This window comes from Anas platyrhynchos, chromosome W, assembly GCF_047663525.1.
Source record: "Anas platyrhynchos isolate ZD024472 breed Pekin duck chromosome W, IASCAAS_PekinDuck_T2T, whole genome shotgun sequence".
NCBI classification, from domain to species: Eukaryota; Metazoa; Chordata; class Aves; order Anseriformes; family Anatidae; genus Anas; species Anas platyrhynchos.
Window position 1 is genome coordinate 12,517,024 of NC_092620.1, and position 23,474 is coordinate 12,540,497.

The 23,474-nt window shown below is 45.1% G+C and overlaps 2 protein-coding genes across 4 annotated transcripts in view; one reads left to right on the forward strand and one right to left on the reverse strand.

Annotated features, from left to right (window-relative positions):
- Positions 1-23,474, reverse strand: part of LOC140000586 (uncharacterized) — a 554,376-nt gene that overhangs the window by 138,838 nt on the left and 392,064 nt on the right. The window lies entirely within an intron of this gene.
- The window catches only part of LOC101805329 (E3 ubiquitin-protein ligase KCMF1), a 125,164-nt gene that overhangs the window by 4,286 nt on the left and 97,404 nt on the right, over positions 1-23,474 (forward strand). The window lies entirely within an intron of this gene.

Below are 23,474 nucleotides of genomic sequence, written 5' to 3' on the forward strand. Positions count from 1 at the left end.
TGTGGATGCCCCATCCCTGGAAGTGCTCAAGACCAGGTTAGATGAGGCCCTGAGCAACCTGATCTAGTGGGTGGCATCCCTGCATATAGCAGGGAGGCTATTACTAGATGATCTTTAAGGTCTCTTCCAACCCGAGATATTCTATGAAAAAATTAATCTATGCTCAGTGTAGATTTTGAAAAGTGTGCATTAAATTAAGTTTCATAGCAAATAGGATAAAACAGATACTAAGTACTTGTTTATGAACACAATTTATAACTTTGTGTGTTGAATGAACTTAATACTTTTATAGAAAAGACTATCATATAAAACTGTTGTTTATGGATTTCAATTGTGGCCTGATGCATGTATTTTGAGATGAGCAAATTAGTGGCTTTTTCCTTATTTCAGTTTCTAGTAATGTTTTGGCTGAAGCTTCCCAACAAAATGCCTTTTTGACCTAAGGAACTTTACTACATTTGTCCATCTAACTTAAAGGCTGTTAAAATGGAGTAATGATGAGAAGGCGATCAAACTTAGTTAATTTAGGCAGCGCTGTCCAATTTCAGTACCACAAGTGTTAAAAAGTATCGTGTGCAGCTTGATCCCCTACCAAGAATTCAAGAAGTGATATGATTCAGGGTGTTGTGGGGGAGAGAACACACACGGAACTATTGCATGAATAGAGACCGAAAAAAAAAATCTTTGCTTTCAAGGCTGACAGAATCCAAAGAACCATGAATAGCCTAAATAATATAGATCAAGAGTGCCTATAACTTTTTCATAATTGAATAACCTCATGTTCTTGTATTATTAAAGATGCTGATTAGAAACAGATTAACAGAAGCACTTTTTCAGTGTACAGCTAGGTTATGAAATACTTTTCCATTTAAAAAAAAGTTATCAGTACCACCTGGTTTCCAGTTTGAAGGATTAAATTTTTGAATTCTATCTCAAACTTCATATTTTGTGTTTCTTATCTATTAGATAAAAAGGTTGCAGTAGAGTATCTGGTATTCTGTGAAGTTCCTACACGTTTCTCTGAGGTATCAGTTGAATCTGATTTGAACTCATGATCACAGAATCACTGAATGGTTTAGGTTGGAGGGGACCTCTGGAGGTCATCTGGTCTGGTGCCCTTGCTCAAGCAGGGCCACCTAGAACAGGTTGCCTGGGACCAGTGATAATTATATTCTTATGTAAATGTGATCCTTACTGTCATTGCCACTTGTATTGTGTTTGCATGGCAAGGGCCGACAGGGGTGGCCTGGTGGGAGCCACTGAGCAGGAGCAGGTTCCTGGCGAGGGGTGTGGTAACAGTGGATGTGGGATAGATCTGGATGCGGGAGCTGCACAGGAGTAGGTATTTCCCTATGGAGCGAGGGAACCATGTCAGAGCAGCCCCATGGTGTGAGAGTGAGACCCAAGCAGGAGTTCTCCAGAAGGGAGCTGCGGCCCCTGGAGTGGGGACTGTGCAGGAACAGGTGTACTTCCTTGAAATGCATGGAGAGGTCTTCACTGGAGCTGGCTCTTGAGATGAACCACTGCCTGTGTAGAGGAGCTTTTGCAGGAGAAAGGGAAAAGCATGAGGAAGGAGGAGTGGCAGAGATGAACTGTTATGAACTAAACACAGCCCTCTATTCTACATTTCCCCTGTAACAGTGGTAGAAGTAGAATGGCTGGGAATGTAGGAGCAAAGTTGAGCCTAAGAAGAACAGGTGGGTTGAGGGAAGGTGTTTTAGTTCTTGTCTTTGTTTCTCACTGTGAGAAACACTCTGTAGCCAATAACTTAAGCTCAGGTGAGAATCTCAGTGAAGTAGCAATTTTATTAATGACTGCGGTGGTGGGCGTCCCACAAGCAGGAGCATACCTACTAGTCACATAGTATAGTTCATATACTTTCTGTCTCGATGACCGGGACTCTCCCCTGTTTCCTCATTGACTGAGTAATCCAGGTTCACAACCTATCCAATGCTTCGCAGACGGTACATGGCCTTCAGTTGCCGGCCTGTTAAATTTCAAACTTCTTTTGATTTTTTTTTTACTGTTTGAAGTGGTGATGTTTCTTCACTTTGGACGCTACCATCCCTTTCCATTTACCAAACCAAGATTCCAACCATCTGGTGATGGAAATGTCTGTTCCTGAGTTTTCTGCCAATTCGCTGGCAAGGGTGGTAAGCCCTTGCAATGCTCTAGTTACTGTGCCATCCGGGGCAGTACTGTTGGGTATAAAAGTGCAACAGTGGTTGCTCAGTATCACACACACACGCCTCCTTTCTCCGCGAGCATCATATCTAATGCTATTCTGTTTTCCCAAGCCATTTTGCTGGTGGCATCTAGTTGTTCAGCGATTCTTATCGTATCCCTTGTATAATTTATGAATTTCTGCTGATTATAATAAATCTAATCCACATTTTTATTGATTGTTATCCACCAGAACAATGACGACTCAAACCCTGCAGCAATTTGATTTCTGGCTTTATGTTCATCTGGAACTCCTCTAGGTACCCCAATAGAATCTATGTATACTCTGTCATCAAATGATACTCCTAAGCCTCTTTTACTTCTTCTGTGTATTTGTGATGTTTCTATTTCAAATGCCAGGGTGAAGGGTATAGCTAATTGAACAAGTGCACAAGTGCCTTCCCAATTAGATGGTAGGGTGAACCGTAACAGCTTCCCTCCACAGTACCACCAGAGATCCGCCCTGGGGATCTCAAGTCTTGAGCAGTTTCCCATCAAGTCCTCGGTAGCATTCAAGGTCCTCGTGCACAAGGCAAAGTCTCCCAGATGCCGGGTAGCACTCACACCCTGCCGTGAGAGGCAAGCTGTATGGTTACCTACAGCTGTAGAGAATACAGGGGGAACCCTGATACTGCTATCACGCAAGGAGGGGAACAGCAAAGAGAGAGACTTATAGGCCTCAATTCCCCAGGCAGTCTTTTCTTGGTACAATGCAATCATAAATTGCATCCCCTGGGAATCCTTAGTCCACCCCCATGGGAAGGGCACTATCTGGGCAATCGGTCATCCCGAGGCACGAGCATAGCAATTGCTATGGTTGAGACTCTGGACAGTATATTTGATCCATTCTATCCAGGCATTTGCATCCCCATACCCTGTTTCAATCTCAAATGTTTGCCTAAGATCTTTTATTTCTTTAACTGTGACAATTGCTACATTTCAAAGAGGGCCTCCTGTTTTTTCCTCGAGTTTCTTCCTATCTTTGGTGGCAATAGAGAATCATTTCCATTTAGCTATTCTCAATTTGGCTGTTGGATCTCTCCCAGTTATTTGTTCTCTCTGCTCAGTTGTCATTGGGCATTTAAGTCTCCACAAGCTAACACCTCACAAGCATCAAATGTGACGGATTGTGGTACATAACCCTCTGTCACAGTCACCCGTATTTTGACAGGGTATCCTGTCTTTGCTATTATCTGGTCATGCCTTTTCCAAGTTGCCAATTGACCAAGGCCTTCTCTGAGGCCTACAATCACTAGAAACAAAAATTAATAGTTGATTTTCCCCTGCCGTTATTTTTAACCCTTAGGTTTCCAAATAATTATCAATACAAAGAATAAGATGCACAGTACTGCTAGAACAAAAACCCCTTGGGAGCACTTCGATTCCCTATAGGTCAGTCCTTTCTCTCAATCTCAAGTCACACTCAGTCACCTTTGAAAATAAAAGTTTAGTTTATAATTGTAAGCTTTTATCCTGCTCTGAGTCTTTTCTTTTTGACTTTAACTTTCAACAAGTCTTCTGTAGGAATAACTTCCCAGGTACTAGGGTCGACAGGTACTTTCACTTGAGTATAGTGAGTCCAACCTTTTTCCGCAGTTCCTACGGCTGTTTCAGTGGTTAGTAGTACTTGGAATGGTCCTTCCTATTCAGGCTGGAGTTTTGGATTCTTTCCAGGTCCGAATCAGGACCCAATTTCCTGGTTGATGGTGGTGAATGGGGAATTCCAGAGGTGGGGTTTGAGCCAACAGCCCACAGGTCCTGAGAGATGAGAAAGAGGAGGACAACTCCAAAATATAGTTCTTAAGAAAACTCTTGTTTCGAATTGTGTTATCTCATCCCTTCTGCCCAGATAGTGTAATCTGAACAGCATCTCATGGTGAAATTCCTATATCCTTTCTTGCTGCTGTTTGAACCTGGAGGAGTGCTAAGGGTAAGCATTTCACCTAAGGAAGTTGGGTTTCTAACACTAATTTAGTTAATTGCTTCTTTAATATCTGGTTCATTTGCTCCACCTTCCCAGAAGAGGAGGGGTGCCAGGGGGTGTGGAAATCCCATTCAGTCTCTGAGGCCTGCATTAATCCTTGCAGTACTTGTGAAGTGAAATGACTTCCTTGATCTGAATCAATGTTTTTGACTATCCCATATCTAGGGACTATTTGCTCCAGTGATACCTTAGGCACTGTGTTTGCAGTGGCAGATACCGAGGGGAAAGCTTCCACCCATCCAGTCACGTAGTCAATTAGGACAAATAAGTACTTAAATCTCCCTACTTTAGGTAACTCAATAAAGTCTACCTGAATACTTTGGAAAGGTTGAATCCCTGGCTTATGTCCCCCCTCTAGGTGGGTTACGGATGACCTTTTTATTTACCTTTTGACATATGGTACATCCTCTGCATGTTTGCTTCGCTAAAGTATATATTCCTATACAGACATACTTTCTTAGCACAACATCACACATTGCTTGCACCTCCCAATGACTCTCTTGATGTAAAACAATTAATATTTGCCTCATTGGTGCTTTATTCAGCATTTCTTTCCCATCAGGGAGTATCCATTTTCCTTCAGACTTCATGGCTCCTGATTCCTTAAAAAAAATCTTTCTTTTAAAACTTTTTAGTTCTTTCTTAATTTTCAACAATTCCCTGAATCCTCTCTAGATTTATTCTTAATTTCCCCTCAGACACTAGATGCCTTAAATATTTGACTTTTTTTCTGCGTATTGTAATTTATTTTTCAGTGCTCCCAAGCCCTGCTTTCCCAGAAAGTTGAATAGCTTGTTAGTGGCTTCCTTTACAACTGTTTTCTCCTGTCCTGACAGTAAAAGATCATCCACATATTTGTAACAGTAACACCTCCTCGGGAGGTTGGAATTGCTCCAAAATTTGTTCTAGACCTTGCCCAAATAAATTGGTGGCCCTGTAACCCCCTGAGGTAAAACTGTCCATCTGTATTGTTGCTTCTGCCTTGTTTCAGGATCTTTCCAGTCAGAGGCGAATATATCTTCGCTCTCAGGATCTGAGAGCACCCCATTAATAACACCATTATTCCAGTCTAGCAATTTACTATTCAAATGCCCAATTTCATCATCAAATCCCTTCCCAACAAGTTAGTCCCTGCCTTGGGTGTGTACAGTAATTGCCCAATGATCGTTTTATCCCTAGTCTCAGCCTCATGTCCCCTAAAAGTAGCACTGTTATCTCAATCTCTTCTACCCCTGTCACCTTTAGGGTTTCATTAGTTAATTTAAGCCATGATACTTTACAGGCCAGTAATGACCTAGCTGTCCCAGTGTATTGGGTTCAATGGCAAGGTTCTGGGGGGACAATTTTCAGCTGTCTCTAAAGGGGCCTGCTGCTGCCCAGAGCCGAGCAATGAGCAAAGCTGTTTGTGCTTCTGTTAGAGCACATCCATGAAAACAAACAAAAACCTGCTGCTCAACAGCAGCTGGGAGAGCGAGAAGTGAGAAACCTCCCTGCAGACACCAAAGTCAGTGCAGGAGGAGATGCTCCATATACCAGAACTTCTAGGCTGTTACTTAGATAATGCCTACATCCTCTTTCCCTGCTCATTCAACTTCAAACAGTTCTGTCAAACACTACGTACCACACCTTTAACACTCTCACTAACCCTTTTAACACTTCTTTTTATTGTTCTCCAGCCTGTACTTTCACCAAAGTCTTAGTCAAGGGCCAACTTAATTCCATACCTTTTTCCCTCCATGATTCTGAAACAACATATCAGTATACCATATTTCATCCCATTTTCGTATGAGGAGCAGCTGAGGACACTGGGCCTGTTCAGCCTGGAGGAGACTGAAGGGGGGGGCCTCATTGTGGTCTACAACTTCCTCATGAGGGGGAGTGGAGAGGCAGGTGACCTATTCTCTATAAACACCAGTGATAGGACCTGTGGGAATGGTGTTAAGCTGAGGCAGGGGAAGTTTAGGCTGGACATCAGGAAGAGGTTCTTCACCGAGAGGGTGGTTGCACACTGGAACAGGCTCCCCAGGGAAGTGGTCACTGCACCAAGCCTGTCTGAATTTAAAAAGTGATTGGACAGAACTCAAGGATGAGGTTGAGAGGTTGAGGGATATCAGGGAGTGTGAGCAGGAGATAGACTTGTGGAGCAACAGGGCCTGAAGGACAGGTACCGGGGTAAGACACCCCAAATGGGGGTGGACCCCCTGCCCTGTTGCTGTCGGCAGGGGGAGGGGACCTAGGAGTTGAGGAGGAATGGAAACAGATCCCTGCTCGACATCACAGGCGATGCCTCCCCCTACCGGCCCCACCTTCCCAGGTGCCCTTACACAACAGGTTTGAGGCCCTGGAGCTTGAGAGACCTGTAGGTGAGGAAGAGGTAGAAAGTCTACCCAGGAGGATGCCTAGGGTGAGGAAGTCGACTCCACGCCTCAGGACTGCCTTCACCAAGACAGAAAGAAGGGTGATTGTTGTGGGTGACTCCCTTCTCAGAGGAACAGAGGGCCCTATTTGTTGGCCTGACCCTACCCGTAGGGAAGTCTGTTGCCTCCCTGGGGCCAGGGTCAGGGGCATTGCCAGAAAGCTTCCCAACCTGATTCGCCCCTTTGACTATTATCCTCTTTTAATAGTCCAGGCTGGCAGTGATGACACTGAAGAGAGAAGCCTGAAGACCATCAAACGGGACTTTAGGGGACTGGGACGGTTAGTGGATGGAGCAGGAGTACAGGTGGTGTTTTCATCTATCCCTGCGGTGGCAGGGAGGGGGTACAGAGAGGACAAGGAAAGCCCACCTGATAAACACATGGCTCAGAGGCTGGTGCCAACACAGAAAGTTTGTTTTTTTTTGAGCATGGGGCGCTTTACTCGGCACCCGGCCTGATGGCCGCAGACGGGTCCCTATCTCTAAGGGGAAAACGGATCCTAGGCCAGGAGCTGGCGGGGCTCATTGAGAGGGCTTTAAACTAGGTAAGAAGGGGGACGGGGCTGAAACAAGACTTGTTAGAGCTGTGCCAGGGGGAACAATGGGGCAAGGCTGGGAGAGAAGGCAATGGCCTAGCTGAAGTGCATCTACACTAATGCACACAGCATGGGTAACAAACAGGAGGAGCTGGAAGCCATCGTGCGGCAGGCAGGCTACGACTTGGTTGCCATCACAGAGACGTGGTGGGACCACTCTTATGACTGGAGTGCTGCAATGTCTGGCTATAGGCTCTTCAGAAGGGACAGGCAGCATGGAAGGGGTGGTGGTGTGGCTCTATATCAGAGAGAGTTTTGATGTTGTGGAACTTGAGTCTGGGAATGATAAGGTTGAGTCCCTATGGGTTAGGATCAGTGGGAAGGCCAGCAAGGCAAGCATCCTGGTGGGGGTCTGTTATAGACCTCTGAACCAGGATGAGGAGACTGATGAGGAGTTCTACAGGCAGCTGGCAGAAGTTGCGAAATCGTCAGCGCTTGTTCTCATGGGGGACTTCAACTTCCCAGACATATCCTGGAAGCACAACACAGACCAGAGAAAGCAGTCTAGGAGGTTTCTGGAGAGCGTGGAAGATAGCTTCCTGACGCAGCTGGTTAGTGAGCCTACCAGGGGTGGTGCCCCGCTAGACCTTCTGTTCACAAACAGAGAAGGACTGGTGGGAGATGTGGTGGTCAGGAGCGGTCTTGGGCAGAGTGACCACAAAATGGTAGAGTTCTCCATTCTTGGAGAAGCCAGGAAGGGGGACCAGTAAATCCGCTGTATTGGACTTCCGGAGGGCTGACTTTGAGCCGTTCAGGACACTGGTTGGCAGAGTCCCTTGGGGAGGCGGTTCTGAAGGGCAGAGGAGTCCAGGAAGGCTGGGCGCTCTTCAAGAAGGAAATCTTAGTGGCGCAGAAGTGGTCTGTCCCCATGTGCCCAAAGATGAGCCAGCGTGGAAGACCGGCCTGGCTGAACAGAGAATTGTGGTGTGAGTTTAGGAGAAAAAAGAGGGTTTATAATCCTTGGAAAGGAGGGCGGGCCACTCGGGAGGACTGAGGAGAATCTCCATCCTTTCCTGGATGGGGGGGGAACTCTAGTTACAAAAGATGAGGAAAAGGTTGAGGTGCTTAATGCCGCCTTTGCCTCAGTCTTTAGCAGCAAAAACAGTTGTTTTCTGGATACCCAATCCCTTGAGCTGGTGGAAAGGGATGGGGAGCAGAATGTGGCCCTCACTATCCATGAGGAAATGGTTGGCGACAATATATGGCACTTGGATGTATGCAAGTCGATGGCGCCGGATGGGATCCACCCAAGGATACTGAGAGAACTGGTGGAGGAGCTGGCTAAGCCACTTTCCATCATTTATCAACAGTCCTGGCTATCGGGGGAGGTCCCAGTGGACTGGCGGCTAGCAAATGTGGCACCCATCTACAAGAAGGGCCGGAGGGCAGACCTGGGAAACTATAGGCCTGTCAGTTTGGTGACAGGATGAGGGGGAACAGGCTAAAGTTGAGCCAGGGGTGTTTTATGTTGGATATTAGGAAGAACTTCTTTACTGAAAGGATTGTTAGGCATTGGAATGGGCTGCCCAGGGAAGTGGTGGAGTCACCATCCCTGGAAGTCTTTAAAAGACATTTAAATGTAGAGCTCAGGGATATGGTTTAGTGGAGGACTTGTTAGTGTTAGGTCAGAGGTTGGACTCGATGATCTTGAGGTCTCTTCCAACCTAGACAATTCTGTGATTCTGTGGACTGTGCACTTAGTCACATGGTCTAAACTTTTGGGTAGACCTGTGAGGTGCCAGGAGTTGGACTTGATGATTCTTATGTGTCCCTTTGTCGTGGTTTAACCCGGCCGGCAGCTAAACACCACGCAGCCGTTCGCTCACCCTCCCCCCTCCCTCTCTGGGACGGGGGAGAGAAATGGAGAGTGAAGCCCGTGAGTTGAGATAAAGACAGTTTAATAAGACAGGAAAATAATAATAACAATAATAATAATGATACAATGGTGATAATACGAAAGTAATAGTATGTACAAACAAGTGATGCACAATGCAATTGCTCACCACCCGCTGACCGATGCCCAGCCTAACCCCGAGCAGTCCGGCCCCCTCCCCCCGGCTAGCCACCCCTATATATTGTTTAGCATGACGTCAGATGGTATGGAATACCCCTTTGGCTAGTTTGGGTCACCTGTCCTGGGTCTGTCCCCTCCCAGCTCTTACTGCACCCCCAGCCTGCCCGTTGGCAGGACAGAGCAAAAGGCTGAGATGTCCTTGGCTTAGTATAAGCACTGCTCTGCAACAATTAAAGCATCGGGGTGTTATCAGCACTCTTCTCATCCTAAGCCAAAACACAGCATTCCACCAGCTACTAGGAAGAAAATTAATTCTGTGCTAACTGAAACCAGGACACCCTTCCAACTTGGGATATTCTGTGATTCCGTCTCTCCTCCTTCTTCCACTCTGGATATTCCTATTTGAAGTGGCCAGCCTGACCACACTTAAAATATCTTATCAAAGCCTGTCCAAGCTAGGGTTCAGGCCACAACACAGGTTGCCTACCTTCCTTGCCTGGCATTCCTTCATCCCTCTTCCTCTCGTTTCTGTCCTGGCCCTGACTCCCCCTGAAAATTTTCTTCCTCTTTCTCCAACCCTCTGCCTCACTACCTGGTGCACTGTCAATACCATTAGTTTTGCTCTCTGCTTTTCCTTCTAATCTCCCCTCTGGACACACACCTCCAGGGCCTCCCGCAGGAGGGTCCCCCAGTGACTGTTCACTACATCCCCTCACCTTCTGGAGCATTTTCTGTGTATCTTGCCAGGCTTTAATCACAAAATGAACTTTCAAGAGCTCTTGGGATACCAGGTCCTCAGGATTCATCCCCGAGTACTTTCTCATTCTGACCCGAAGTCTCATATGATATCTGTGTTGCACATTATCATTATTCCAGCCAGGATTGGCAAGTGGTTATTTCTGCCTTGCCGGTATTACCCTTGGTCCTGGAGGAAGAGCTCTTTCCCATTTTTGTATAGCAGCTCTCCTCCTGATCATTCCCCTTTCTTCCCCTGTGAATGACATACTTAGTATAGGCATCATTTCCCCCCAAGAGTATAAGTCAGGTCCTAGGAACTGGTCTAATTGTTCAGCTAGCCTGATGAGGTCCTCAGTTAAAGACTTCATCTCCTTAAAACCCCTAACACCTCTCTGCTGGTAAGGAGAGGGGAAGTTCACCTAAGAGGATACACAGTTAGTGTTAGTGCTGTTAGTATCAGGGAAGGCAAAATATCTCTTCTACCTTGTTCTAATTCTTACCAGAGCCTATAGTACACTCGTCTCTAGGGACAGTGTTAATTACAGTCCCTGTCTCCCTTCCCGGAACGACTGCTGCTGCCACCGGTGCAATATTAGGATTATAGGGAGCATAACTTGGCTCCTTCTCCGAAAAAGGAATCTTAATGTTTACACATAAATTTAAAGCCTGAATTTTCATCAGACCTGTATTTTGGCCAAAATACTGCTGTTTCCTTAATTGGTTCTTTTGTCCAGACTGATACACAGTATTTAACCATTTTTTTCTTTTATCATCTCCTCTAATTTTGGGATTATTTTTCCAGTTTCTTATCATTCTTCAGGAAGAACTGTTGGTAGGCACTCCACCAGGGATATCTCCCTGTCCCCTGGACAGTATATTTTCCCATTTCTCCTAGCCATTGTCAGTGTGCTGCTACAGAAATTTTCGTCCTGCAGGGTACCACACACTAGCGTTCTGATTCTGGAAAATGGGGGTGTACTGTCAAGCACTTCACCGTGCAAGGGGTACTGTAGACCAAATTTCCCGAGACTCTTCCTTTCTTATGTCACGCTTCGTCCATCTCTGTCCTCGCCCCTTGTGGAGCTACGGAACCGCAGATCAGGACTCCACGCTCACTTTGTACATAAGTATGTCTCAATCACACGTCACACAGAGTCTCACCCGACCCCCAAGGAAATACTTAATATTTCTTACCTTGGTCTGTGCACGGAGTTACCAGATCAGTTCTTAAACCCGGAGTGTCTACATTCTTCCCTTCCCCACTACTTCATGGATCCTGCCTCTTTAATCAGTCTTAGGCCCTCTGTCAGCTCTCCTCAGAACCGCTACCATCGCAGAACCACCACCGTTGATACACAGGACCACTGAAATCAGCGGGGCATGCCTTCCTGCTGCTGGGGCGGTGGGGTTCCCCAGTAGGTGACTGGCTCCTGGACGAGCCCCCGAATTGTGAGAAACACTCCATAGCCAATAACTTAGGCTCAGGCAAGGATCTCAGTGAAGTAGCAATTTTATTCGCGATTGCAATGGCGGGTATCCCACAAGCAGGAGCGCGCCTACTAGTCACGTAGTACCAGTTCATATACTTTCTGTCTCAACGACCAGGACCCTCCCCTGTTTCCCCGTTGACTGGGTAGTCCAGGTTCACAATCTATCTGGTGCTTTGCAGACAGTACATGGCCTTCAGTTGCTGACCTGTTAAATTTCAAACTTTTGTCTTTTTTTACTGTTTGAAGTGATAATGTTTCTTCACTTATCTGACTTGACACCATGATTTTCACCTAATTGCTCTAAGGAGTCTGGTTGTCTGCATTTTACAAGGCTGCCTGCTAAGCTTTCTTATCACTGCAAGCATATTTCAATACCACATTCCTTACCTTTAAACAATGTAGCTCTATGCAAAAACAACATTTTTATTCCTACATCAGCATCATACTCTATTTTTAATTGGCAATAAATTAACTTTCCCCAAGTCAAGTTGGTTTTGCCTGTGATGGTAATTGGTAAATGACCTTTCTGTCTTTATCTGTGTAAATCAGGTTTTTGGTTTTGAGCTATTTCCTGAAGATTTATTTTCCTTAGCCTCCAGACAATCATCGAGTTGACAAATGAGGTCTCTGCAAAATTGAATTTGTGCGCTCTCGTCATAGAAATACCTTTAGCTTCTTTCATCACTTGCGTAAGTGTTCTTTGTCCAGACTTCAGGACTGAATTTCAAAAGCAAGTACAAGTGATTGCTTGACTCATAATATTGGCAGTCTTTGGTTCTATGTTGGAGCCCTTTTTTTGAACATGGTTAAACCATGGGGGTACTCTGAAGAACGACTGTTATTTCATTTGAAGTTGTCTTCTGAACTTTGGGGGGGGGGAGACATACCTGGAAGAGATGCAAAGGAACCAGTGCATGCCAATACTCCAGAAAACAACAGTGAGATACCTGTGAATCGTCCCATAGGAATCGGGAATGACTCCTCTAAAAAGGTAATGTGGCCCATAGCCCAGCTGAAGTTCTTCTACGCCAACGCATGGGGAATAAGCAGGAGGAGTTGGAAGCCATGGTGCAATTAGAAAACTATGATCTAATTGCTGTCACGGATATGTGGTGGGATGAATCACACAGCTGGAGCACTGGAATGGAGGGCTACAAGGTTTTCAGGAGAGATAGGCAGGGAAGGAAGGGTGGGGGTGTTGCCCTCTGTGTTAAGAAGTGGCTAGATTGTGAAGAGTTGCTGCTGAGAAGCAGCCACAAGCAAGTTGAGAGCCTGTGGGTAAAAATTAAGCACCAGACCAATAAAGGGCACCTTGTGGTTGGGGTCTACTACAGGCCGCCCAATCAAGGGGAGCCTTTTGATGAAGCCTACTTGCTTAACTACCAGAAGTATTGTGCTCACGAGCTCTCATCCTGATGGGGGATTTCAACCACCTGGATGTCTGCTGGGAAAGCTACATGGCAGGCAGTAAGCAGTCCAGGAGACTCCTGGAGAGTGCATTGAGGACAACTTCCTTGTCCAGGTATTAGACAAACCAACCAGAGGAGAAGTGTTACTGGACCTGGTGCTTACCAATGTAGATGACCTCATTAAAGAGGCTAAGATTGTAGGCAGTCTGTGTTGCAGTGACCACGTCCTGGTTGAGTTTGTGATCCTGAGGGATATGGGCTTGGCAAAGAGCAAAGTTAGGACCCTCAACTTTAGAAGAGCCAACTTCCAGTTGTTCAAAGAACTAGTGGATGAGATCCCATGGGACACTGTCCTTAGGGACAGAGGATCTGATCAGAGCTGGCAGCTCTTTAAAGATATTTTTCTTAGAGCACAAGAGCTCTCCATCCCCATGTGCAATAAATCAAGCAGAGAAGGCAGGAAACCGGTAAGGCCGCGCAATGACCTCCTGGTCAAACTTAGGCAAAAGAAGGAACTGCACAGGCAGTGGAAACAGGGCTGTGTGCCCTGGGAAGAGCACAGAAATGCTGTCTGGACGTGCAGGGATGGGATCAGGAAAGCCAAGGCACTGACAGAGCTAAACTTGGCAAGGGATGCAAAGAATAACAACAAGGGATTCTACAGGTACATTGGCCAGAAAAGAAAGACTAAGGAGATTGTACCAGCTCTGAAAAATGTAGATGGAGGACCGATGACAACAGACATGGAGAAGGCTGAGGTACTCAACAATTTCTTTGCCTCAGCCGTTAGTATCTCTTTTTCAGTTGGGGTGTAATTGGCTTCTGATCTTCGATAGCCCCAGCTCCAGAAACCCAGAGGTCGACCTCGAGTTTCTTCTGGGGTTTTCTGCCAGAGGCTCCAGGTGAGGTCATGCTCCCCAGCTGCAGTGTAAAAAGTATGTTTTGCACAGCTGGTCCGGTACGGACAGGCCCAAGAGCTACTGCACGAGCTATTTCTTGTTTGATTTGTTCAAAGGCCCGTTGTTGCTCAGGGCCCCACTCGAAATAGGTTCTCTTTCAAGTCACTCGATATAGAGGACTCACAGGCTGGCTATAGCCTGGCACATGCATTCTCCAAAATCCCACAAGGCCTAGGAAACCTTGCGTTTCTTTTTTTGCTAGTTGACGGAGACATTGCTGTTATTTTATTGATCACATCCATCAGAATGTGGCGACGTCCATCCTGCCATTTTACCCCTAAGAACTGGATTTCCTGTGCAGGTCCCTTGACCTTATTCTGTTTAATGGCAAAACCAGCTTTCAGGAGAATTTGGATTACTTTCTTCCCTTTCTCAAAAACTTCTTCTGCTGTATTTCCCAACACAAGGATGTCATCAATGTACTGCAGATGTTCAGGAGCTCCCCCTTATTCCAGTGCAGACTGGATCAGTCCGTGGCAAATGGTAGGGCTGTGTTTCCACCCCTGGGGCAGTCGATTCCAAGTGTATTGGATGCCCCTCCAAGCGAAAGCAAACTGCAGCCTGCATGCTGCTGCCAGCGGGATGGAGAAAAATGCATTAGCAATACCAATTGTGGCGTACTACTTGGCTGCCTTTGATTCCAGTTCGTACTGAATTTCTAGCATGTCCGGCACTGCAGCACTTAGTTGTGGCATGATTTCGTTCAGGCTGCGATAGTCCACCGTTAGCCTCCACTCGCCATTAGACTTTTGCACTGGCCATATAGGACTATTAAAGGGTGAGCGAGTCTTGCTGATCACTCCTTGGCTTTCCAGATGATGAACCAACTCATGGATGGGAATCGGGGAGTCTCGGTTGGTGCGATATTGCCGCCGGTGCACCGTTGTGGTAGCGATTGGTACTTGCTGTTCTTCAACCTTCAGCAATCCTACAACGGAAGGGTCTTCTGAAAGGCCAGACAGGGTAAACAGCTGCCTAATCTTCTCTGTACTCAAAGCAGCTATGCCAAAAGCCCACCGGTATCCTTTTGGATCCTTGAAGTACCCTCCCTTGAGGTAGTCTATGCCAAGGATGCATGGAGCCTCTGGGCCAGTCACAATGGGATGCTTTTGCCACTCATTCCCAGTTAGACTCACTTCAGCTTCCAGTACAGTTAGCTGTTGGGATCCCCCTGTCACTCCAGAGACACAGATGAGTTCTGTCCCTTGGTAGCCTGATGGCATTAAGGTACATTGTGCGCCAGTGTCCACTAGAGCTTTGTATGCTTGTGGTTCCAATGTGACAGGCCATTGGATCCACACAGTCCAATAAATCTGGTTATCCCTCTCCTCTACCTGGCCAGAGGCAGGGCCCCTCTAGTCCTGGTTGGAGCGTCTGCCACTTAATTCTTGCAAATGAGAAGCAGAGGTCCCTTCATCAGGGTCAAGAACAACATCAGCTCTTCTACTGCCTCTGGGGAACTGCCCGAGAGACACTGGAGCAGCGTTTCTCTTAGAAGCCTCTTGTCTTGCTGTATTTTCTTTCAGTTCACGTACCCGAGCAGCTAGGGTTGAAGTAGGTACACCATCCCATTTCCTCATATCTTCCCCATGGTCACGCAGATAAAACCACAAGGTGCCACGTGGTGTGCGTCTTGGGTACTCTCTCTCTTGAGCAGGCAAATGCTGATTCTTAGTGGCTGAAGTATCACTCCGTCTAGATGAGGGGGAATATGCTCGTTCCATGAGCTGGTCAAGTCTTTCAGACAGTTTCTCCACAGCTGAGACACAGGACTGTAGCGGAGCAGAGAGATTGTCTTCATAATTTTGAAGCTGGCAGGACAGATTATACACTGTTGGTCCCATCCCCTCATCCCAATTAAATACTGCCAGTGTACTGGCATGTGCTGATGGTGCACTTCGCACAAATTTACGCCACATGGATGTTGTGCACTGGACTTCATCGGGATCTTGAGGTGTCTGGGCATTGTCCAAATCACTATAAATCATCTCCCGCACAGCTAATTCCCGCAGATGCTGGAGACCTTTATCCATAGTGGTCCACTTGCCTACTTGATATACAATATCTTCGTTATGGGGATATCTTTCTTTCACAGCTGCCAGAAGTCGTCTCTAGATGCTGAGGACCTGTGCTCCTCTCCCGATTACTTTGTCAATTACCATTTCTCTAGAGAGGGATCCCAGCTGCTTGGCTTCATTGCCTTCTAATTGTTGGCTATTGGCCCCAGCATTGAAGCAGCCAGGTGAGGATGTGTTCACCTGGGCGTCGACCATAATCCTTTTATATTTCTCGCAACTCACTCAGGGATAGGGATCGAGTGGTTTCTGATTCCTTTATGATTTCCATCTCTTCTTCCTGCTGTTTTTGTGATGGCTCTGCTTTAGAGGTGCCTGCCATTTCCCCTTCTCCCTCCTTCTTAGCTTCTTCCCTTACTAAATGAGCTGACTTCCGTTTCCATTGTTTTGACTTGACTATGGGGGCAACTGATACCATAGTTGGTTGGTCCTCTGGGTCAGCCACAGCATGTGTTATCTGGTCATCAGACTCAGAAACTTCCTCTCTCTCTTCAAGGTGCTGGATGATGTTAAATAGTGTTTGATAGGAGTAAGCCAGGACCCAGCACAATGCTGCAAGTTGTCGTTCTCTGGCATTATCAGGGTCAGGGCATACGACTCTCAAAACATTCTATCGGGTTTTTAGGATTTTGCACTTGTTCAGGGGTGAAGTTCAAAACTATTGGAGGAGACACCCGTAACAGGTACCTGCCTATATCCTCCCACACACCTTGCCACAAGACTGTTTCAAGACAGATTCCTGAGTAAGCTTTCTAAACAATCAACTAATCTTAGAGAGAAGAGGAAACCTGTTATTCAGAATTAGAAATAGCAATATATGGGTTACACATGGATATTCAAAATACTCAAAAACTGTTGTAATTAGCCCACTGTGAAAGGAGGAGGAGGTACCATTCCTGATATTATTCATACTCTGACTTCCAGATGAGGAAAGGAAGGCAGAGTAGTTCTGAATATTCTCTAAAAGATAGTTTTCATGAGACCCAAATGATAACAGTGCAGAGCCTGAATGCCAGATTAAACTCGAGGCCAGTGCTTGGCAGCACAGCGAATTCAGAAAAACAAACACAGATTGTAGCACTTTGTCGGATCAGATATAGAGGAGAAAGGAGAACATGACAGGGATTGCATGACATATGATCAAACAAGCCAGTATTAACAAGACACTGAACATGGTTACTAGAGAGTAAGTGTGTTAGTTGTAAGCGTTTTAATCAATTCTGTTGCTATCTCAACCCTTCGAGCCCCACGGTGGACGCCAAAAAGGACTGTGGTGGTTTTACCATGGTAGGCAGTTGAACTCCACCACAACCACTCTCTCACTCCCCTTCCTTAGAAGAGGAGGGGAAGAATTAAAGGAAAGAGCAACTCACGGGTTGAAATAAGGATAATTTAATTAAAGGGAAATAACTATTATTATCATTTTTATTATATATTTATTATAATTAAATATAATACAATAACATAATATTTAATATAATATTATAACACATAATATAGTAATATAATATAATACTTACATAATACTATAATAATAATTATAATAAATACTTATAATTAATTAAAGAATTGAACTAAAGGGAAAAAAGGGAAAGGGGAAAAGGGAGGGGGAAAGGGAAAAAAATAAAACAAAACAAGTAAAGGCTGTGTGGAAGTGTAGAGGAAAGAAATTACTCTCTACTTTCCACAAATGAGCGATGCTTGACCACATCCTTGAAGCAGGGCCTCAACGCACGTAGCCAGTGTTCAGGAGGAGGACCGACGTTTTCACAACGAGAGCCCACCCCTCCCGTCTTCTTCCTGTTTCCACCCTTTATTGGTGAGTGTGACATCATATGGTATGGAATATCCCTTTGGTTGGTTTAGGTCAGCTGCCCTGGTGATGTTTCTTTCTCACTTTTTTGCCTACACCCTAGGAGGGTTAGAGAGAATCCTGATGCTGTGCCAGCACTGCTCAGCAGCAGACACAACATTGGTGTGATACCACTGCTGTTCTAGCTACAAATGCAGAGCACAGCACTGTATGGGCTGCTGCAGGGAAAGTTAACATCCCAGCCAGACCTGGTACAGGTGCAAACAATATCGCTTATTGGCCTGGCTCTGGCCAGCGGCGGGGCCCTCATCTACCATGGGGCAGCTTCTGGATTCTTCTCGCAGAAGCCACCCCTATGCCCCCCCCGCTACCAAAACCTTGCCACCTAAACGCACTGCAAGAGTGCATGCTCAGTGAAGGGTGGTTGCAACTTGGAGGCACGTAGCTTTTTGGATGGTGGTGTGTTTTGGTATTATAATAAGCAAACGTTCACCAGACTACAGCATTTTGTCAGAAACGTGAGAGGTCGTTGGCTCAGGGTAGCAAATGTGCAGTTTATCGGTTTCGGTATGCACAAGAACATTGTCCTCATCTGGTCACAGAGCCTAGCCCCGGTGTCTCCTCTCTGCTCTACACTCCGTACTGTTCTTTATAGTCAGCATACCAAGTTCCCCTAGTGCATCTAAGGTCGGAGGCCTAGGGAACACTTAGGTAGTCGAGCTACCCTTCACCCTGAAAGCTTCTTCAGTGCTGTACATTTTCTTCAAAATGTGAATATTAGTTTAATTTTCCTAGTCACTTTAGGCTCCACGTAACCCACCCCGTGACTATAGTTACTCAAGCTTCATGACATTTGGAATGTGTCAGGTATATCACATACATTCTCTGTATGAGGATTATCGAGTGTATGTATATTGTGCAGGGATACTAAACGTTTCATCATAATCCAGAGTTTAACAGACAAACTAATTGTTAGCATAAAACATAATACAGTGAGTATTAACAGAACAACAACAGGGTGAAGCATCTTGTTGAAGATTCCTGTGGCAGCTGGTGACCATCCAAATAAAGTGTCCCACCAACGGTGTCTTTCATCTCTCCTTACTCTTTCCATCACTTGATGTATTTCTTGTACGTCATGATGGACAGTAATCAGAGTCTTTTGTCCATTTTCTTGAACTTGTTTCATTAACTGCTTCAAATCTTCATGTAACAGTAGGCAGCAGATTGTGAAGCAGAATATAATTGGATTTAATAAGTTGGTAAGTGTTGACAGGAGCTGAGTAACTAAAATCACATCCTAGGTTTTTGGTAAAAATACAAACACAAGCATGGGAGTGATTACTGGTATCTACAATTGTATTATCTATGACTATAGAATCACAATGGGTTCTCATGCAAACATAGCCTCTCCCAATATATACAAGTACAGTTTCAAGGGTTTCATTACGCCACTTTCCTCCCTCTTGATGGGCCCATACTTTATGCTCCTTAGGATAAAGTATAGTTCCATTATGATTGCCTAATGCAATGATTGGATATACATTGTACATGTATACTGTGGCATTGCTTATGGTACTAATTACCACCATGCTTGAAACTCCTTTTCAAATTCTGAAGCATTATCCCAAATCAATTTTCGAATTTCATTGGGCAAAGTTCCTCCTTCTCCTTCTCTAATAATAGCTGCTGCTACAGATTGTATCCATAACTGCGCTTGGATGCAGCTCAAGGCAAGGGAGGTATTGCTTCGGGTTTTTCCAAGGCTATTTTGTAGTGCTAGCTCTACCCTTTTTAGAGACCTGCTAGGGTTAAAAAGAAATTGTTGCTGTCCCATGTTTTTAATCATGTAAGGACCTGGGCTGAAGATGGAAGGAGTTAGACTAATGGGAGGCCAAGTTGGTATGTTTTCAAACATCTGCAGGGGCAGAGGCTTCTTAACCTTTGACTTGATGCAGATGTTGCTCTATTGATCATAAGTTCAAATAGTAACCACAAAGACAGTACACAATTAAAGGTTTGGTGAAAGTAAAATTGTGCCAGTGATCAGAATTTGGTGCATTTTTTTTGTTACAATTAGTACTATAAGTTTGTGGTCTGGAAGAATCAGTATAAATTTTCTTAGTTTCAGTCGCCCTATTTTAAGTAGATCCATTAGTTATTCGGCAACTGATTTGTATTGTCTGGCCTGAAGTGTCTTGAAGTTCAGCCATTCGAAGAGAATCATCCCAACTCCATTCATCTTTTGAAAATATTTTGTTTCCATTTAAAACTGAAGTATAGAGATTTAGGTCCTTTTTGTTTTGAGATGTTCCAGTGCTTGTGCTATACCGTGACAATGCGTGGTTCCAAGGGGTCATTATGAGATGTCACAGTGAAACACCTCAGCTCCATGCACAACCACAGTAGCTAAGTTTTCCTGATGGCACATGTTCCAATAATCCAGTGTCAGGGTAAAGCATAACATTATCAGTCCAAGCTGTTGATTTGTCATCCTCCAGCTGTCCACAGGCAGTTCACTCAGGATTCCTGTGAACACAAAAGGAAATAAAATATGCTCGGTTGTATTCAAAAAAAAAAGGGTGAAATAACAGTCTTTGACTTCCCATGTATAGGGATTTTTGGGAGTAGTTAGTACCATTGCTACTGTTCCAATCTGAGGCATTTTCACTAGCACAGGTTGTCCAGTATAAAATCGTGTAGTATGTTCTTCTGGTTTATAATAAACTTTTGGGGTGATTGTATTGGTAGATGCACAGAAAGCTTTCACTATCTCTGGCATGTTTGGAACTGTGGCAGTCAAAGGTGTGGTGTTAGCATTTAACTGTCTGTAATCCACTGTAATACGCCATTGCCTGGTTGGTTTCTTTACTGGCCACACCTGTGAACTCTAAGGTCCTTTTAATAATGCCTCTTTCTTCCAATTCTGTTACCACCCTGTCAATCCTCATAAGTGCTGTTGCTGGCAACAGATATTGCCGAACATCAGTGATTTTAGAGGGGGGTAAGGGTATGGATGTTTGTAACAGACTTAACTTCACTGTGCCTGAATCCCTTTGATGTGTCATGAAACTCCACACAGTTCCATCAGGGAGTTTCCACATACGACCACGCAGTATGTCAAATCCTGAAATATTAGTATGTGTAGCACTGACTAATACTTCTGTCCTGGTTAATTTTTGTTCCTCTGGCAGCCAGAGTGAAATTTTTGTGATTGGGCATTGTTTTTCCACACCATTAATTCCTGTGAATGTAACCTTGCATTGACCAGGTGTTATACCTAGGGTTTGTGCTGTCTCATGTGTAATTACTGACATTTGGGCCCTGGTGTCAATAAGAAAGTTTACCGCTATTTTTCGGGGTCCAACGGGAATGGCAATGATAGGGTGAGAGTGTTCATTATAGAACCATTGAATTGCTGATACCTGCCAAGCAGGGTGACTCACTGCTCTTCCCGGGGACAGGAGTTTTTTTTGCCAAGCTTCTGCCTCCTCAATTAGACTCGGTGCAGAAGTTGCAGTTTCCTTATGGGGGTTTTCTGGTTAGGCAATTTTCCCCAGCTGGAATATTTTTCTTACCCAGAGATCAGTCTAATGTACAGAGGTCCTCTGTAGAGGCACCATGCAAGATTGGACGGGGTACACCCAAACCTAGGGCCTTACACCACAACTCACCTCATTCCTTATTAGGTTTGAACCTCTCTTTGAATTTGGGGTATCTGGGTTTTGAGTATGGATTTGGTGAACTTGACGGGAGTGATCTGGGGGCTTAGTACTGGATGAACTAATCCAGCCCATTCGGCATCCGTACTTATCTATGTCTTGTACAAATTCACTCCAGGTGGGAATGGGGGAGTGTGGATTTCACCTACTATCACCATCCCTATGAGCAGCTTGTATGCGATCCTGGGTATTTGCTACAAACATCTTAAGACAATCAGGGAGTCCACGGATAAGAGGGGTTAATCGAGCTGGGTGGATAGGAGCTAACACTGGGGATTTCCTGAATTCATCTCTTTCATATATCGCCTGAATGCAGGCTGCTTTCTGTACTGCTACAGCCAGGTCAGAATAGCTCGTGGCTCTAATTTCCAGGGTTTCCCCTCTCTCCTGGGGATCTGCCCAGTATGCCACCCGTGCAGTTATAGAGTAATTATGGGGTCTCCTGGTGTGGTGGTTAAAAATACTCCTGGTTCCCCAAACCCTCTTGCTTCTTTCTCATTCAACATAATTTGATCTCTTTCTTCAAGAGAAACTCTCCACACATACTCAACTTCCGATTCCCCTGACCGCCTTGAGAACTTCTCCTATATTTTAACCAACTCTGCCGGTGACCATGGAATCGTTCGCACAGTAGTGCGGATTCCATCATCATCATCAACAGTAGTCTCAGTCTTAACCAAAGGTCTCAAGGAAATGGATTGAGGTTCAGAATCAGAAATCTCTTTGACATCATCATCACTGTCAAACCAGAAATCACCATCCCAGCTTTCAGGGTCTGAACTATGCAGCAATCTACGAATCTGCTTGACCGGAGCATAAGGCTGTATTTTATTTAACAGATGACTAACCCTCTCCAGCAATTGTTTAAGATGATTATTCTCACTCACAAGTTTATCATTTTCATCCAAAAGTTTATCCACTCTGATTCCTAATGTTTTTCCCGTCTCCCTTTCAAAGGCCAATGATGACTTCAATACTTCATTCTCTGATTTCAAAGCTGTATGTTCCGCATCAGAGATCAGTTTGGGAGCAGGAGTTTCCTTAGCTTCTTGCTGAGCACAAGACAAACAGGCTCCTAACACAGCACAAATCCCACCTTTACCCTTTCTTTGACCAATCTTTTGTGAAGCCTGACACTGCTCAATGCGCTCTACCACTTTCTCCTCATTTTTCCAAAACTTTTGGGAAAACTCCTTCCCTGCCTGGGAAGGGGCACATTTGTATTTTTGCAGTAGTTTATCCATAGCAATACTGCCGACTACGCCAATTTCTCTGTTGCGTTAAGGGGTGTAGCCGATTAACCGCTATGGGCCCGGTCTGGTTGGATTCAGAGCACTGAACTACCACGGTCACGGATTCACCAATAACATATAACCACCCTTACTGTAGTCACGTTTAATGAGAACTATCACGACTATCACTAACACGACAGGTCCTTGGCTCAGAGTAGCAAGAAGTGCAGCTTATCCATCTTGGTGTACACAAGAACAATCGATTCCTCACCTGGTATAGAGCCTAGCCGTGGTGTCTCCACTCCACTCTATGCTCTGTACTGTTCCTTAGAACTAGCACACCAGGTTCCCCCAGTGCGATAGCATCTAAGGTTGGAAGCCTAGGGAACGCTCAGGTAATGCAGCTACGCCCTACCTTGAAAGCCTCTTCAATGCTGTACATTTTCTTTAAAATGTGAATGTTAGTTTTATTTTCCTAGTTACTTCAGGCAATTGCAACACAAGTCTCAATAAGTTACCTTCAGCAATTATTCCACACCAGCTGAGGATGGATGTGTGCTACCATGCCTAGGGCTCCAGAATTATGCAGTATGAAATACTCATCAATACCTTTGTCTGGCAACCTTTCCATGGTAATTAGACGTGTATATGACAATGGTTTTGGGTGTGTGTGTGCATCCACCTTTGATAGTATTCAGTTTGAAGATGATGTAAATTTGGGGCCTGGTAACATTTGTCATTGTAATGTGACATGGTTTTGATCAAATCACCAGTCAGGCTTAGTGGTTAACTTCTCATATGAC